Raw genomic sequence first — 17,341 nt, 5'->3', positions numbered from 1 at the left:
GAACATAATGTTGTTTTACTGAATCTGAGCATTTCTCTACATTTTCCCTAAAACCTTAAGTTCAACAAGAGGAAGAAGTGGAGGTACATGTGAATCATGTATTCTGCAGTTTCAGGAGACAGTGAATTCAAGTTATCTATTCATTGGAGAAGTTAAGATTAAGTTACTAAAGTGATCTAACCACAACCACAGACATGAAGAACAGGCAGTGGAGGTGAGACGAGGGGTGAAGATAGATGAATAACCTCAAGAAGAAAAAGTACAGATCACTATACCAAAAAAGAAAAAAAAGGGAACAGATGTTTGGGATATGGTTGTTCACAGAACTCACTTTAGGAATGTTACTTTATTTTTTCAGAGCCAAAGGGAATACCTCATAGATACATTGTTCCTCTGGCTGAAAAAGATAGACAAGAAGTGGTCCCCTTGGAGATGAGGCAGAAATGTTGCAGGTGAGTATAAAGGGGGAATTAAGGAACTGAAAGAAACAGAAGAGAAGCAAAGTAAAAAAGGCAATTCTTTCTCTGTCCCCACACATTATGCATCATGTATGAAATTAACACCGGAGTATTCTGTTGGAGAAAGCAGTCTATTCACAAAACACTTTGTAAAAAGAAACAAAACAGAAAAGCATTGAATTAACTCTATACAACTTGCTATAAAAATATAAAAGAGAAAATATTAATAAAAGCACTAGCTTATTATTTCTGGTCTGGCAAGTAAGAAACAAGAAACTTACAAGTTTCTATTTCATTCTGACAAGGGAAAAGCTAAACACACTCAAAAAAAAAAAAAAGAAGAAATCACACAATTTGGCTTATACCTATCACAAGTTGAACTGTTGTGACCATCCTGGAGAGATCAGGAGGCAGATACAGAGGAGCACAATCTTCTACAGTAAAAATCTGCAGTGGAAACCAGTGTGGGAACCAGCACCATGCAGGGAAATCTGAATTGTTACTGTCAGATTGTGTGAAGTTCAATGTGGACGAACTTGAGAGTTAAAAACTCAAGGGGGTCTTAGTCATCAGGAGCATTCACCCCTACACTTTTGTGAATATGGGAGTATGAGTATGAGCTTAATCTTCATGAAGGATGGAAAAAAATCCTCTCATGGTTCCAGTAGGGAAAGGGGAGAAAGAATCCTCCTGAAATACAAGAGGGCTTTCTGTTCTTCCTAGCAAGATCTGCCCTTGGGAGAAACTATTTCGGAACCACCTGACCTGTTGCAATTTCATTACAGCAGAACTGATTTGGAGGAATGGGAAATACACAAATCTATCTCCCTCTAGCAATGTAAGAAGGGGGAGACTGAGAAACATTTGTGGAGCTTATAGCCCAAGAGTGCAGGCCCTCCAAAATACTGGGACCTATTCACAGGCCATAGAATACTCCCACTACATCCCATCACATGTTACTAATGGCCTATTCACCATGACTTCTTACACCAAATACATCATGCTTATGTTTAAACAACAAAATTAGAAGGCATTCTAAAAGGAAAAACAAAATCTCTTTAAAGAAGTGGAACAAATATCAAATCCAGAGTCAGATATGGCAAGAACGTTACAATTTTCTGGCCAGGAACTTCAAAACATATGACCAATATGCTAAGTATTTTAGTGGAAAAACTACAAAGCATGCAATAAAATATGGGTAATTTAAGCAAGGAAATATAAATTCTAAAAAACAATAAGAAATTCTAAAAAAAAAAACAATATAGGAATACCAGAAAGAGAACAGAGAGGAATATATGAAAGAATAATGACTGAAAAGTTCTCTAAGCCACAGATTCAGGATGCAAAGAGAACCCAGCAAGCTAAATATCACAACCCTGTCCCTGGACATACCTATTCAAGCTGCATAAAATCACAGATACAAAATAAAATCTTGAAAATAGCAAGAGGGAAAAAATAACATCTTTACAAGAGCAAAGATAAGAGTTACATCTCACTTCTCAAAAGCTATGCAAGCAAGAAGAGAGAATAGTGAAGAATTTAAGGTATCAAGAGATGAAAAACACCAATATGGAATTCTATAAATTATGAAATTATCTTTTAAGAATGGAGAAGACTTTCTCAAACAGAAATTGATGGAATTTGTTGTTGGTAGACCTGCCTTGCAATAACTGTTAAAAGGAGTTTGTCACAGAAGAGGAAAATGGTATAAGCTAGAAACTAAAACCTGAATGAAGAAGGAGAAAGGAGACATATTACAGAAAGAAAAAGTGAGGTAAAAATCATTTAAACTTTTATCTCAATTGACCTAACAGATAAGTGTTTGTTTAATTAATGATAGCAACAGTGTATTTGATTATGTGAGATTTTGCATATATATATATATATATATATATACACAAATATATTATATATATAATATATATATACATGATTACATATAGTTACGTATAAGTGAAATGATATAAATGACACAAGACTTGGGAAGAAGAAATTGTGATTATTTTATTATTGTTACTATTCATTGTTATAAGGTGAATTCAATAATCATGATGTGGTAGGGTGTTAAGTGAAAGTGAAATTGGATTAGTTTTAAATGTATTGCAAACTCGAGGACAACCATTTTTTAAAAATAAAAAAAAGAAAAGTAGTTTATAGGATAATAAAGAAGTAAAAAGTAAAATCATACAAATGCTCAATGAAAATTACAAAAGGCAGAAAAATCATGAAGGATAAAAATAAGAATGAAGAAAAAAGCAAATATTAATCCAAATGTATCTGTAGCCACTTTACATGTCAAAGGTCCAACTACACTGATTTAAAAACAGTTTGTCTGAGTACATCAAAAAATAGGCCCAATTATATGTTGTCTACAAGAACCTCATTTTTAAAAATTTTTTTATTGTTTTATTATTCATATGTGCATACCAGACTTGAGTCATTTCTCCCCCCTGCCCCCACCCCCTCCCTTACCACCCACTCCGCCCCCTCCCTCTCCCCCAACCCCCTCAATACCCAGCAGAAACTATTTTGCCCTTATCTCTAATTTTGTTGAAGAGAGAGTATAAGCAATAATAGGAAGGAACAAGTGTTTTTGCTGGTTGAGATAAGGATAGCTATACAGGGAGTTGACTCACACTGATTTCCTGTGCATGTGTGTTACCTTCTAGATTAATTTTTTCTGATCTAACATTTTCTCTAGTTCCTGGTCCCCTTTTCCTATTGGCCTCAGTTGCTTTTAAGGTATCTGCTTTAGTTTCTCTGCGTTAAGGGCGACAAATGCTAGCTAATTTTTTAGGTGCCTTACCTATCCTCACCCCTCCCTTGTGTGCTAAAGCTTTTATCATGTGCTCAAAGTCCAATCCCATTGCTGTGTTTGCCCTTAATTTAGTGTCCACATATGAGGGAGAACATATGATTTTTGGTCTTTTGGGCCAGGCTAACCTCACTCAGAATGATGTTCTCCAATTCCATCCATTTACCAGCGAATGACAATATTTCATTCTTCTTCATGGCTGCATAAAATTCCACTGTGTATAGATACCACATTTTCTTAATCCATTCGTCAGTGGTGGGGCATCTTGGCTGTTTCCATAACTTGACTATTGTGAATAGTGCTGCAATAAACATGGGTGTGCAGGTGCCTCTGGAGTAACCTGTGTCACATTCTTTTGCGTATATCCCCAAGAGTGGTATTGCTGGATCAAATGGTAGATCAATGTTTAGCTTTTCAAGTAGCCTCCAAATTTTTTTTCCAGAGTGGTTGTACTAGTCTACATTCCCACCAACAGTGTAAGAGGGGTCCTTTTTCCCCACATACTCACCAACACCTGTTGTTAGTGGTGTTGCTAATGATGGCTATTCTAACAGGGGTGAGGTGGAATCTTAGTGTGGTTTTAATTTGCATTTGCTAGAGATGGTGAGCATTTTTTCATGTGTTTTTTGGCCATTTGAATTTGTTCTTGAGAAAGTTCTATTTAGTTCACTTGCCCATTTCTTTATTAGTTCATTAGTTTGGGGAGAATTTAGTTTTTTAAGTTCCCTATATATTCTGGTTATCAGTCCTTTGTCTGATGTGTAGCTGGCAAATATTTTCTCCCACTCTGTGGGTGTTCTCTTCAGTTTAGAGACCATTTCTTTTGATGAACAGAAGCTTTTTAGTTTTATGAGGTCCCATTTATCTATGCTATCTCTTAATTGCTGTGCTGCTGGGGTTCCATTGAGAAAGTTCTTACCTATACCTACTAACTCCAGAGTAATTCCTACTCTTTCCTGTATCAACTTTAGAGTTTGTGGTCTGATATTAAGATCCTTGATCCATTTTGAGTTAATCTTGGTATAGGGTGATATACATGGATCTAGTTTCAGTTTTTTGCAGATTGCTAACCAGTTTTCCCAGCAGTATTAGTTGAAGAGGCTGCTATTTCTCCATCATATATTTTTAACTCCTTTGTCAAAGACAAGTTGGTTATAGTTTTGTGGCTTTATATCTGGGTCCTCTATTCTGTTCCACTGGTCTTCATGTCTGTTTTTGTGCCAGTACCATGCTGTTTTTATCATTATTGCTTTGTAATATAGTTTGAAGTAAGGTATCGTGATACCTCCACCATTGTTCTTTTGACTGAGTATTGCCTTGGCTATTCGTGGCCTCTTGTGTTTCCATATAAATTTCACAGTAGATTTTTCAATCTCTTTAATGAATGTCATTGAAATTTTGATGAGAATTGCATGAAACATTTAGATTACTTTTGGGAGTATAGACATTTTTACTATGTTGATTCTACCAATCTATGAGCATGGGAGATCGCTCCACTTTCTATAGTTTCCTTCAGTCTCTTTCTTCAGAAGTTCATAGTTTTCTTTGTAGAGGTTATTCACATCTTTTGTTAGGTTTATACCTAGGTATTTGATTTTTTTTGAGGCTATTGTAAATGGAATTGTTTTCATACATTCTTTTTCAGTTTGCTCATTGTCAGTGTATAGAAATGTTAATGATTTTTCTATGTTGATTTTATATCCTGCTACCTTGCTGTAGCTATTGATGATGTCTAGAAGCTTTTGAGTAGAGTTTTTTTGGGTCTTTCAGGTATAAGATCATGTGATCTGCAAATACGGATATTTTGACAGTTTCTTTACCTATTTATATTCCTTTTATTCTTTCTCCTTTCCTAATTGCTCTGGCTAGGAATTCCAGTACTATGTTGAGTAGGAGTGGAGGTGTGGGCATCCTTGTCTGGTTCCTGATTTTGGAGGGAGTGGTTTCAATTTTTCTCCATTAAGTATAATGCTGGCTGTAGGTTTGTCATATATAGCTTTTATAATGTTGAGGTACTTTCCTTCTATTCCTAGTTTTCTTACAACTTTTATCATGAATGGTGTTGGATCTTATCAAAGGAATTTTCTGCATCTATTGAGATGATCAAGTGGTTTTTGTCTTTGCTTCTGTTAATGTGGTTTATTACGTTGATTGATTTTCATATGTTGAACCACCCCTGCATTCCTGGGATGAAGCCTACTTGGTCGTGGTGATGTGTTGTTGAATTCGGTTTGCCATTATTTTATTGAGGATTTTTGCATCAATGTTCATTAAGGAGATTGGCCTATAGTTCTCCTTTTTGGAGGTGTCTTTGCCTGGTTTTGGGATAAGTAATACTGGCTTCATAAAATGTGTTTGGCAGTTTTCCTTCCCATTCTATTTCATGGAACAGTTTAAGGAGGGTTGGTTTCAGTTCTTCTTTAAAGATCTGATAGAATTCAGCAGAGAATCCATCAGGTCCTGGAATTTTCTTTTTGGGGAGACTCTTGATTGCTGCTTCAATTTCATTTTGTGTTATAGATCTATTCAGGTGACTAATTTCCTCTTGGTTCAGTTTTGGATGATCATATGTATCTAAAAATCTGTCCATTTCTTTCAGATTTTCAAATTTATTTGAATATAGGTTCTCAAAGTAGTCTCTGATGATTTCCTGGACTTCCATGGTATTTGTTGTTATCTCCCCTTTTGTGTTCCTGATTCTACTAATTTGGGTTTTTTCTCTCCTCATTTTAGTCAGGTTTGCCAGGGGTCTGTAGATCTTGTTTATTTTTTCAAAGAACCAACTTTTTGTTTCATTAATTCTTTATATGGTTTTTTTGGTTTCTATTTCATTGATTTCAGCTCTTATTTTTATTATTTCTCTCCTCCTATTTGTTTTGGGATTTGCTTGTTCTTGTTTTTCTAGGAGTTTGAGATGTATCATTAGGTCATTGATTTGGGATCTTTCAGTCTTTTTAATATATGCACTCATGGCTATAAACTTTCCTCTCAGGACTGCCTTTGCTGTGTCCCATAGGTTCTGATAGTTTGTGTTTTCATTTTCATTTACTTCCAGGAACCTTTTAATTTCCTCTTTTTTTTCATTAAGTGTTAGTACTGATAGGTATGTGGTTATTCCTGTCATTTAGTTGTCTTAATTGTTTGAAGGTTTGATTGTGTGTACCTAAGTTGAGGTTACTCTCTACTTTCTTGCTTTTTCTTTTCCTGTCATTTGGTGCTGCCTGTCTTTTCATGGTTAAATTGGATTTCACTTTCTGTGTGCAGAATCCCTTGAAGAATCTTTTGTAGTGGTGGCTTTGTGGTCACATATTGTTTTAGTTTCTGCTTATCATGGAAGACTTTTATTGCTCCATCTATTTTGAATGATAGTTTTGCTGGGTAGAGTATCCTGGGGTTGAAGTTATTTTCATTCAGTGCCTGAAAGATCTCACCCCACACTCTTCTTGCTTTTAATGTTTCTGTTGAGAAGTCTGCTGTGATTTTGATGGGTTTACCTTTGTATGTTACTTGTTTTTTCTCTCTTACAGCCTTCAATATTCTTTCCTTAGTTTCTGAACTTCTTGTTTTAATGATGATATGTCATGGGATAGTTCTATTTTGATCTGTTTGGTGTCTTGGAGGTCTCTTGCATCTGTATGGGAATATCTTTCTCTAGGTTTGGGAAATTTTTTGTTATTATTTTGTTGAGTATATTATGCATTCCCTTCGCTTGCACCTCTTCTCCTTCTTTGATGCCCATGATTCTCAAGTTTGGTCTTTTGATGGAGTCAGTGTGTTCTTACATTTTCTTTTCACAGGTCTTGAGTTGTTTAACTAATAGTTCTTTGGTTTTTTCCTTTAATTTCCATTTCATCTTCAAGTTCTGAGATTCTGTCTTTTGTTTGTTCTGTTCTGCTGGATTGGCCTTCCGTTTTGTTTTGCAGTTCTGTTTCATTCTTTTTTCTGAGGTTTTCCATATCTTGGGTGGTTTCCTCTTTAATGTTGTCTATTTTTGTCCTGAGTTCATTTATCTGTTTATTAATCATGTTCTCTGTTTCACTTTGGTGTTTATACAGTGATTCTATGGTTTCCTTTATTTCTTCTTTTGCTTTTTCAAATTCTCTATTTTTGTTGTCTTGGAATTTCTTGAGTGTCTCCTGTACATTTTGGTTGACCCTATCCAGTATCATCTCTATAAAATTCTCATTGAGTACCTGTAGTATGTCTTCTTTTAAATTATTCTTGTGGGCTTCTTTGGGTTCTTTGGCATAGTTTATGTTCATTTTATTGGAGTCTGGATCTGAGTATCTGTTTTCTTCATTTCCTTCTGGTTCCTGTACTAATTTTTTGCTGTGGGGAAACTGGTTTCCCTGTTTTTTCTGTCTTCCTGTCATTGTCCTTGGTGTTGTTACTGTCCCTGTACTGTGTACAATTAAGTATTTTCTAGCTTGTAATAATAACAATGGTAATATTTAGAATGGAAGGGTGAGAGGAGATGGAAAGGAGGAAATTAAAGAAAAGGGGAAAAACAAATAAACAGACAAGTAGGAAAAAACAAAACAAGGAATCAAACAAAAAAGTTTCAAAGGTATAAACAGGGAGTGTTGGTGTACTAATCAACAGTAGGTTTGTCTGTGTCTTCCTAAGTCATGTGGGCATGGGTGACTGGAGGCCCAGGTGCCCTCCTAGTTTCTCCATTTAACATGAAGTAGAGATTCTCTGTGCAGGCTGGGTGTGTGGAGGGGTCAAAGTTTTGCCTCTTTTTGGTGGTTTTGCCTGCAAGGTGTGTCTCCAGCATCTCTCCAAGATTTCACTATAGGAGGCACGCTTTCTGCTTCCTCCCTCTAGCCGCCATCTTGGAATCTCTCCAAGAAACTCATTTTAAACACAGGACACATATATATTAATAGTATAGGAATGAGCAAAAAATATTGAACTAATGCTAGTCAAAAGAAAGCAGAGTAACTGCAGACAGAGTAACTTTTAGACAGAGAAAAGTTATGAGGGATAAAGAGAGGTATTACATGACAATAGAAGAGTCAATACTCCAAGAAGACATAATAGACTTTAATGTGTATATGCCTAAATGTGTGAATCAAAAACTGATACTACTGCAAGGAGAATTAGAGGAATCCACTCTTATAACTGTCACCATTAAAACTCCTGTGTCTGAAATGAACAAATGCATCTAGCAAGAAATCAGAAATGACATTGCTCAATATGGATCAAAGATCTTACTGTAAGATCAGAAATCTTGAAAGTACTATAGAAAAATAAAAGGAAAACACTGGAAGATATAGGCATTTGTAAGTATTTTATAAATAGAAATCCAATTTCCCAAGAAATAAGACAAGGAATAAAAATATGGAATTGTATAAAATTTCCAAGCTTTTGAACATCAAAGGAAACAATTATCAGAATCAAGATCTATCCCACAGGATAGAAGAAAATCTTCATCAGCTATTCAATAGATAAGAAAGGATTACTATCCAGCATATACCAAGAACCTGAAAAATTTAATCACAAAACTCCAAGCAATTCAATTAATAAATGTGCAGATGGACTGAATAGCACTTCTCAGAACAGGTGAAATGGCTGATAAATACATGAAGATATTTTCAACATCCTTAGCCACAAAGGAAATGCAAATCAAAATCTCTCTGATATACCATCTTGCTCCAGTCAGAATGGCTACCTCTGGGAAAACAAAAAACAACAAATGCTGGCAAGGATGTAAGGGAGAAAAGAATGCTTATACGATGTTGATAGGCATATTGCAAACACTATGGAAATCAGTATGAAGACTCATCAAAAAACTAAAAATAAACATGCTCTAGATCGAGCCACACCATTCTTGGTCATATATCCAAAGAGTGTAAATCAACATGTATGAGATATCTGCATGCCCATGTTTTTGCAGCACTATTCACAATAACCAAGTTATAGAATCAGCCTAGGTGCCCCACAACCAATGAATGAAAAGAAATACAACATTTGTACACCATAGACCATTATTCAGCCATAAAGCAGAATGAGACAACATCAATTGCAGGAAAACCTGTAGAAGTGGAGATCATCATGTTGAGCAAGATATGCCAAACTCAAAAAGCCAAATATCACATGTTTTCACTTATATGTGGACTCTAGACCTATAGTAATAATAACAATAAAAATAATAATAGGACATGAGTATAAGGGTGGAATTGTTTGGGGGGTGGAGAGCACAAGTGGGAGCAGGAAATGGAAAAGAAGAGGGATCCTGGAGGGTGAAGAGAATTAAATTATGTTACACACACACACACACACACACACACACACACACACATGAAGTATAATGAAACCCACCAAACACTGAAAAAGAGAGAGGGGATGGAACATAAAGAAATACGACAGAGGGGAGTGAACTCATTCAACTTAAACTACACACACACACACACACGTATATATATGTGTATATATATATATATATATATCCATATATATGAGTATGGAGATATATATGGATATGGAGTTATTTATTGAAGCACCCTTGTACTATCAATATATGCTAATAAAAATAGTTAAAAGCACATCAATCAACTATATGTAATTGATATCTATAGACCATTTCATCCAACAACCACTGCTTACACATTCTTCGCAAGTTCACAGGAATTGTTCATCAAGATAGATCACATTTTTGATCACAAAACCACCTTAACAAAGGTTAAAAGGATAGAAATTAAACAGTGTGTGCTTTCAGGCCACAATGGAATTAATTTAGAAATCAATAGCGGAATGATATCTGGATAATTGCTAACTACACAGAGAGTAAACAATGTACTTCTAAATAAGAAATGTGTCAAAAAAGAAATTTTAAGGGAAATGTCAAAAACATTTTCAATTAAATGAAAATGAAAATACAAAATATCAAATTTTTTGAGACATAGCAAAAGCAGTAATTATAGGAAATTTCTAGCATTGACTGCACATATTATAAAAGAGATCTAAATTCCATCTTCTAATCTTATACCTTAAGAAACTGTAAAAGAAGAGCACATTAAATCTGTGAACATAAGGTAAGAAAAAACAAAGTTAAAACAGTAATCAATGAAATTGAAAACAGCAATTCCATAGAGCAAAATCTATGAAACCCAAAGTTTGTTCTTTGAAGGATAAATACACTAGATAAGACTCTAGCCAAGCTAAGAGAGAAAATATAAATTACTAAAACAGAAATGAAAGAGAGAATGACACTATAGATACCATGGACATTGAAAGGATAATAAAAGACTATTTTGTCCACAAATTTGTTAATCTAGATGAAATAGAATTCCTTGAAAGACACACTCTGCCTAAACATATAGAATAAGTAAATCTGAACAGATTGATATCTATTAGAGAAATTGAACATAACTTTTTAAAACATAAAGCACCAGATGTAGATGAGTTAATTGGTTAATTCTACAAACACTTAATGAAGAAATTATTTCACTTATCTACAGTCACATCCAGGAGACAGAAGAAAAAGGAACACTTCCCAACTAATTCTATGATGCCAGGTTTACCTAAATAAGAAAACTAGACAAAGATATTATAAGGGGAGGAAACTACAGAGAAATATTTCTCCTGAATATAGATTCATACACTTTATCAGTATATTTGCAAATCTAATATCCAACATTGTAAAAATTTCTATACACAAGTGGAAATTTTTCTAGGTATGCAAAACTGGCTCAAGATTTGAAAGTCAGTCAATGTTATGCATCACATCAACAAGCTAAAGAAGAAAAATCACATGTTCCTATCAGTAGGTGAATAAAAATGTATTTGATAAAATACAATAACTATTCATTATTAAAAACTTCATTAACATAGAAATAGACAAGAACTTCTTCAATATGATAAAGATCATACACAAAAACCTACAGCTAGCATTGCACTTGAGTGACAAAAAACCGGAAACATTCCAGGTAATATGAGGAACAAGGCAAGGATGTTCCTTCTTAGTTTCGATATTTTACTGGAAGTTTAAGAGAATTCTATAAATCAAGAAAAGAAAACAAGGCACCTTAGTTGGTGAATGAAGAAATAAAACAAGTCTTTCTTTATAGATGACATGATTGTGTGTGTAAAACATTCAAATAATTGACAAAAAGCTCTAGGAACTAATAAGCAATTATAGTAAGGTTGCAGGACATTAGGTTTAACTATTGACAAATAAACCATGTTCCTAATTACTAGCAGTGAACAAGTGGAACTTGAAATTAAAAGCACATTACCATTTACTTAACACCTCAAAAGTAAAATCCTTGGATATAAGTATCACAAAATACTTATAATATATAAATTTGAAAAACAACAAAACTCTGATGGAAGAAATCAAAGAAATAAAGGTATAAGGAGAGATCGTCCATGTTCATGGATAGAAAGTCTGTTTTCCCAAATTGAGTTTTTTACATTCAGTGTAATCCTAATAAAAATCACAAATTATTTGATAATATCAACAAAATGATCCTAAATAAAAGAAATATCCAACTCAATATTGAAGAAAAACAAAGAAGATTGCATTGACCAACTTCAAGAGTTACTCAGAAGCTATGCTAGTTAAGAGTATGGTACTGACAAAAGATTATATAAGTAGTTCCATGGAACAGAATAAGTAGACCCACATAAATAAAACCAACTGATGTTTTTTCAACAAATCATGCTGGAGCAACAGGACAGTCACATAAAAATGAAATTAGACAGAGCTAATTTATTCTCTTTCAAAAATGAATGTGGTTCATTCTGTAATCCCAGCACTTCAGGAGGACTGCTTTAGACCAGGATTTTGAGAACTGCCAGGACAGTATAGCAAGAACCCATCTAAAACAAGATATACAAATTTTGTCATAGACTTAAATGTAAAATACAAAATTCCAAGACTATAACATATAACTAAATGTGGATGATTTGGGATATGCAGATGATATTTAAACACAACACCAAAAGCAGGATCCTTGATAGAAATAATTGATATGCTAGGCTTCATGAAAATTTTTAAAAACTTCTGCTGTGCAAAAATATCATATCAAAAGAATGGGAATGCAAGCTGGTGCAACAACTCTGGAAAAAAATTTGGAGGCTTCTTAAAAATCTAAACATAGATCTGCCATATGATCCAGTACTCCTGAGGATATACCCAAAGAAATGCAACACAGGTTACTCCAAAAGTATCTGCACACCCATGTTTATTGCAGCACTATTCACAATAGCCAAGTTATTGAAACAACCAAGATGCCCCACTACTGATGAATGGATCAAGAAAACATGGTATTTATACACAATGGAATTTTACTCACCCATGAAGAAGAATGAAATCTTATCATTCGCAAGTAAATGGATGGAATTGGAGAACATCATTCTGAGCGAGGTTAGCCAGACTCAGAAGACCAAAAATCATATGTTCTCCTTCATATGAGGTCTTCAGATCTAGGGTAAATATAGCAATGTTGTTGGACTTGAGTCACATGACAAGGGGAGAACACATATGGGAGGTATGGGGATAGGTAGAAAACCCAAAACATGAAAGTGTTTGATTTCCCTAATCCAGACGAACTAATACAGAAACCTTAAAGTGAGAGAGGTCAACCACAAGAAGGGGATAATGAACCAGTGTAAAGATCAGTTAGAAATGAATCAACTTGGGTTGTAACACATTTGTGGATGAAAGCAATAATAGGAATCTCTCTGTATAGCTATCCTTATCTCAACTAGCAAAAACGCTTTGTCCTTCTTATTATGCTTATGTCTTTTCTTCAACAAAATTATAGATAAGGGCAGAACAGGTTCTGCCTGGAAGTAAGGGGGGACGAGAAGGAGAGGGCAGAAGAGAGGGTGGGGGGAGAAATGACCCAAACAATGTATGCACATGTGAATAAATGAATAATAATAAAAAAGAAAAGCCACAGACTGAATAAAAATGTTTGCAAAAACTCATCTGATAAAGGTCTGTCTCTAAAATAAAGAACTCCTAAAACTCAACAATAAAAAATGAACTGTCTAATAGTCAAAGTATGTTAACGAACACCTCACCAAAGAAGGTAAACACTTGATAATGAAAACACATGACAGTAGAAACATGATAAAATATTCAATGCTGTATGTCATTCAGTAATGGCATGACCATACATTTATTGCAGTGTACATATTCTAAAACTCTAATGACTTCAAATGCTGCAAGGAGGTGGAGCTACAACGATATTCACTGCTGTTGGGAATGTCAAGTTATATTGTCACATTGTCAGACCATTTGGCACGTTCTTTAAAACTTAATATTTTTTACAATATTATACAGAAATTGTGGAATAATATTTATTGCTAAATGAAAAATGAGGTATAGAGTCATGAAAAGACATGGAGAAATCTTCAATGCATATTACTTGGAGAAACAGCCTATTTGAAAAATCTATACACTCTATAATTCCAACTGTAGGATATTCCAAAAAGGCAAAACAGTAATAAACAAAAGTAAATCAAAAGAAAGCACTTGGTGGGAAATACGTAAAATAAGTCAAAAGTTAATGAGAACAAAGGAAAAAATAAATAAAAATAACATATGAAGAACTTTGATCTCACAAAAGATTAATATACATAATTTTTATTTATTTTATTCATCCATTTTGCAGATTCAGATGGCTTTACTTGCAAAATCACCATATATAAGAAATAATGTCAATTCTACACCAGCAGTAAGATAGTACAAAGCATCAAACCTTTCAAAAATTTGATACATACTTAAATCATTTGTATGCTTTGGATCAAATTTATATTTAATATAAATATATAAATAATATATAAATAAAATATCTAAATATATAAAAATACATTAGATTAAATTTATATTTATATTCTTTGGATCAAACCAAGGGCTTTATGCATGCTAGCCAAGTACTGACTACATCCCTGGACTCCAACCCCAGACCTTGAGTTTGTGAGACTGGACCTTGCAGTATAGCTCAAGCTGACCCCAAACTCATAATCATCCTTAGTGCTGGGATAACAGGTTTGAACACTACATCTGGCAAAAATATGAAAAAATGGAAAAAGCTAACAAAATTAAAGGAAATCTTAAAAATATGCAACATAAGGGGTAAAACATCTTTGATGTATATGCAAGATGAAAATTATAAAGAACTACTTTCACCCCATGCAAACAAATGAAATTTAGATTCAAATAGATAATTTCTTAGAAAATAGTTTTCTAAAGTGAACATATCGTTGCCATAGCATAAATACTGAAAAATGCTAAGGAAATACCTTAACAAAATTTATCAGGCTCACACAATTGCATAGGGGAGTTGTATTAAATCTTTGTGGACCAGATAGTCCTAATGCTAACCAGAGTGCTTCAGAGCATAGGCAATAATGAAAAACACCTAAATGCTTTTTATGAAAAAGTGTTATGTTTCCTAAACCAATAAAGATAGTACAAAATAATAAAATTATAGACAAATATTAGTTAATAGTGATGAAAATCTTAAATTAACCTTAATAAGTAAACTTAGTAATATTTCATATATGTATATATATATATATATAATGTATTATTTTGTATATACATATACTATGCCTTAATGGGGTTTATAGCAAGAATATAAAGATCCTTCAATATTAGGCAATCCCCTAAAATCATTTTCCATATTAATTGCTCTAAGGAAAAATATCATGGTTATCTGTACAGATGCTAGAAAATCCTTTGACAGAATTCAACAGCTATTCCTAAAAAAATCTCTCAGAAAATAGGAGAAAGCATTAGAAGAACTCCCTCTTGGGTAGGGAAGATGCAAAGAATGCATACTAGAGATACTATTGTACACAGTACTCTTAAACACGATATTTTCCAGCAATATTTAAATATCATTATGAGTTAAAAAACACAAAGGTTTAACAACTGAAAAAAAAAGCAAAACCACATCTACTTGTAGATGCATTATAGAATCCTTAGAGAAACCATGACAAAACACACACCACCAGTGAAAATTCATAAAGGCAGCATGATGTAGTTTTAACATTCAAATAATTGATTATGTTCACACATGTAATCACCCAGTTAGAAAACACAATAGGAGATAAAACTACAATGAAAAAATACTTAAGAATAACCAATAGGCAGTGTTCAAATTTACATGCAGAACACTGCTCCACACTTGTAAATGATTAAAGCAAAAGACACCTTTTTCTTGATTAGGATGACTCAAACATCACCAAGCTGTCATTCCTTTCTAAATCAATTTATAAAGTTAATATGATCTTAATTTTTAAAAAGAGCTTTTGTGGAACCAGTCAAATTGATAAACAATAAAATAACCACATGGGAAAGTAAATATGAAAGAATTACTAGGGAAATACAAGAAAATAAAAGATGTGTACGAGATCTGATAGATGACAAACATTTCATAAAATCACTGTAATTGAAAAGTGTGCAACTGGCTCTTAAACAGAAGACCATAGCAACCAAATAGAGTGGAAAGTCCAGAATAAAAAAAACTACCCATAAAATTTTAATATATAATAATGGTAATACTTCAAATCACTGAATGGACTTTAGGATAAATGGCACTGGGACAACTTCCAAGCCACTTGAATAAAGAAAAAATTAGATCCAAATCTAAGACCATATACAAGAAAAAGGTGCAGGGTAGATATCAAATGTAAATGCAATAATTACACATGTTAGAAGCAAGCTTCAGTGAATAATCTATAACTTAGAACCTGTTTGTAAGGAAAAACTTTGTAAAAATGATCCTTAATATGGATGCAGTCAGTTGACAATTTTACCAAAAGGCAAAAAAAAATATTAGAGTTTACAAAAACACAATAAGCAATCAAAGACAAATGAGAATATATTTGTCACATATATTGCAGACATAGGACTAATATCCATATATATACAGCTATTTTTAAATTAAAAAATCAAAATTACAGAAATATGGTCAAAACACATGAACTACATATTTTAAAACTATAAATTAAAATTCCATAGGGATCCCATTTCTCATGTATCAGAATGGCAAAAGTTAGTGAAAAAAAACTTAGCAATGATTTTGATGGTGAGTTTGTAGAGAAGCAGGCACACTCACACAAACCTTGAGAACCAAAATAGTATAACGTCAACAGCAAAGATTTCTCTGAATCCAACAAATCTACAAATGCATTTAATTTTTGAACCCAACCCACTTCTAGGAATTTAACATTGAATATGCATCTAACAAGATTATTGAGTGAAATGTCATCTGTAAGTACAAGATAATTGGAAGCTGTCTATATATGCAAATATAGAAAATTGGAAAGAAAAACATTGACTTGTTTGTAAATGGTATATTATACAGCTTTATAAAAGCTTAAGGACAATCTCTATAAAATGATAGGATGTATTATTATATCCAAAAAGCAAAATTCATATGTTTGTAGAATTAAGCAATAAAGATAAACCAAAAGTGATGAAATTGTTAGTCAGATTTCCATCACTGTGACAAAAAGCAGAGAAAATTAACTTAAAGGTAGAAGGACTGATTTTGGCTTGTGTTTCAGACTTTTAAGTGTATGATCATTTAGCTACTTTGTTTCTGGGCCTGTGGTGAGGCAGAACACTAGGGATGAGCACATGGTACAGCAGAGCGGCTCACCTTTTGGCAGTCAGGAAGCAAAGAGAGACAAAAAAGTGCCTGAGGTCCCAATATCCTTTCTGAGGACACACACCCAATGACCTAAGTCCTCTAACTAGGCCAGGTCCTAGAGGTTCCACAGCCTCTCAATAGTGCCATCAGCTGTGGACCAAGCCTTCAATACATGAGCTTTTGGGAGACATTTAAGATCCAAACAATAAGAAATTGGTTATCCACAAGCTGCATGAGAAGAGCAGGGATAGGAGGGGCTAGTAAATGGTAGAGGGGAAAGGAACACTTCTCTGACTTTTCTGTTTTGTTTTGTTTTGTTTTGTTGGTAGGACTGGGGTTTGAACTCAGGGCTTTGCATTTGCAAGCAGGTGCTCTACCACTTGAGTCACTCCTCCAGACTTCTGACTTTTCCGAATATAACTTTTTGCATAGTTTTGACTTTTGTAAGC

The 17,341-nt window shown here is 33.8% G+C and overlaps 1 long non-coding RNA gene across 1 annotated transcript in view; it reads left to right on the top strand.

Annotated features, from left to right (window-relative positions):
• Positions 1 to 2,309, top strand: part of LOC141417541 (uncharacterized) — a 52,623-nt gene extending 50,314 nt beyond the window's left edge. Inside the window, exons 2-3 of the long non-coding RNA XR_012442181.1 lie at positions 359 to 452; positions 764 to 2,309. This is a non-coding gene — a long non-coding RNA (uncharacterized lncRNA). The remainder of the gene's footprint in view (positions 1 to 358; positions 453 to 763) is intronic.
• Positions 2,310 to 17,341: the final 15,032 nt, after the last annotated feature.

The sequence above is a fragment of the Castor canadensis genome, chromosome 2, assembly GCF_047511655.1.
Source record: "Castor canadensis chromosome 2, mCasCan1.hap1v2, whole genome shotgun sequence".
Lineage (NCBI taxonomy): Eukaryota > Metazoa > Chordata > Mammalia > Rodentia > Castoridae > Castor > Castor canadensis.
The sequence above is the reverse complement of the archived record's forward strand: the minus strand, read 5'-3'. Positions and strand labels throughout refer to the sequence as shown.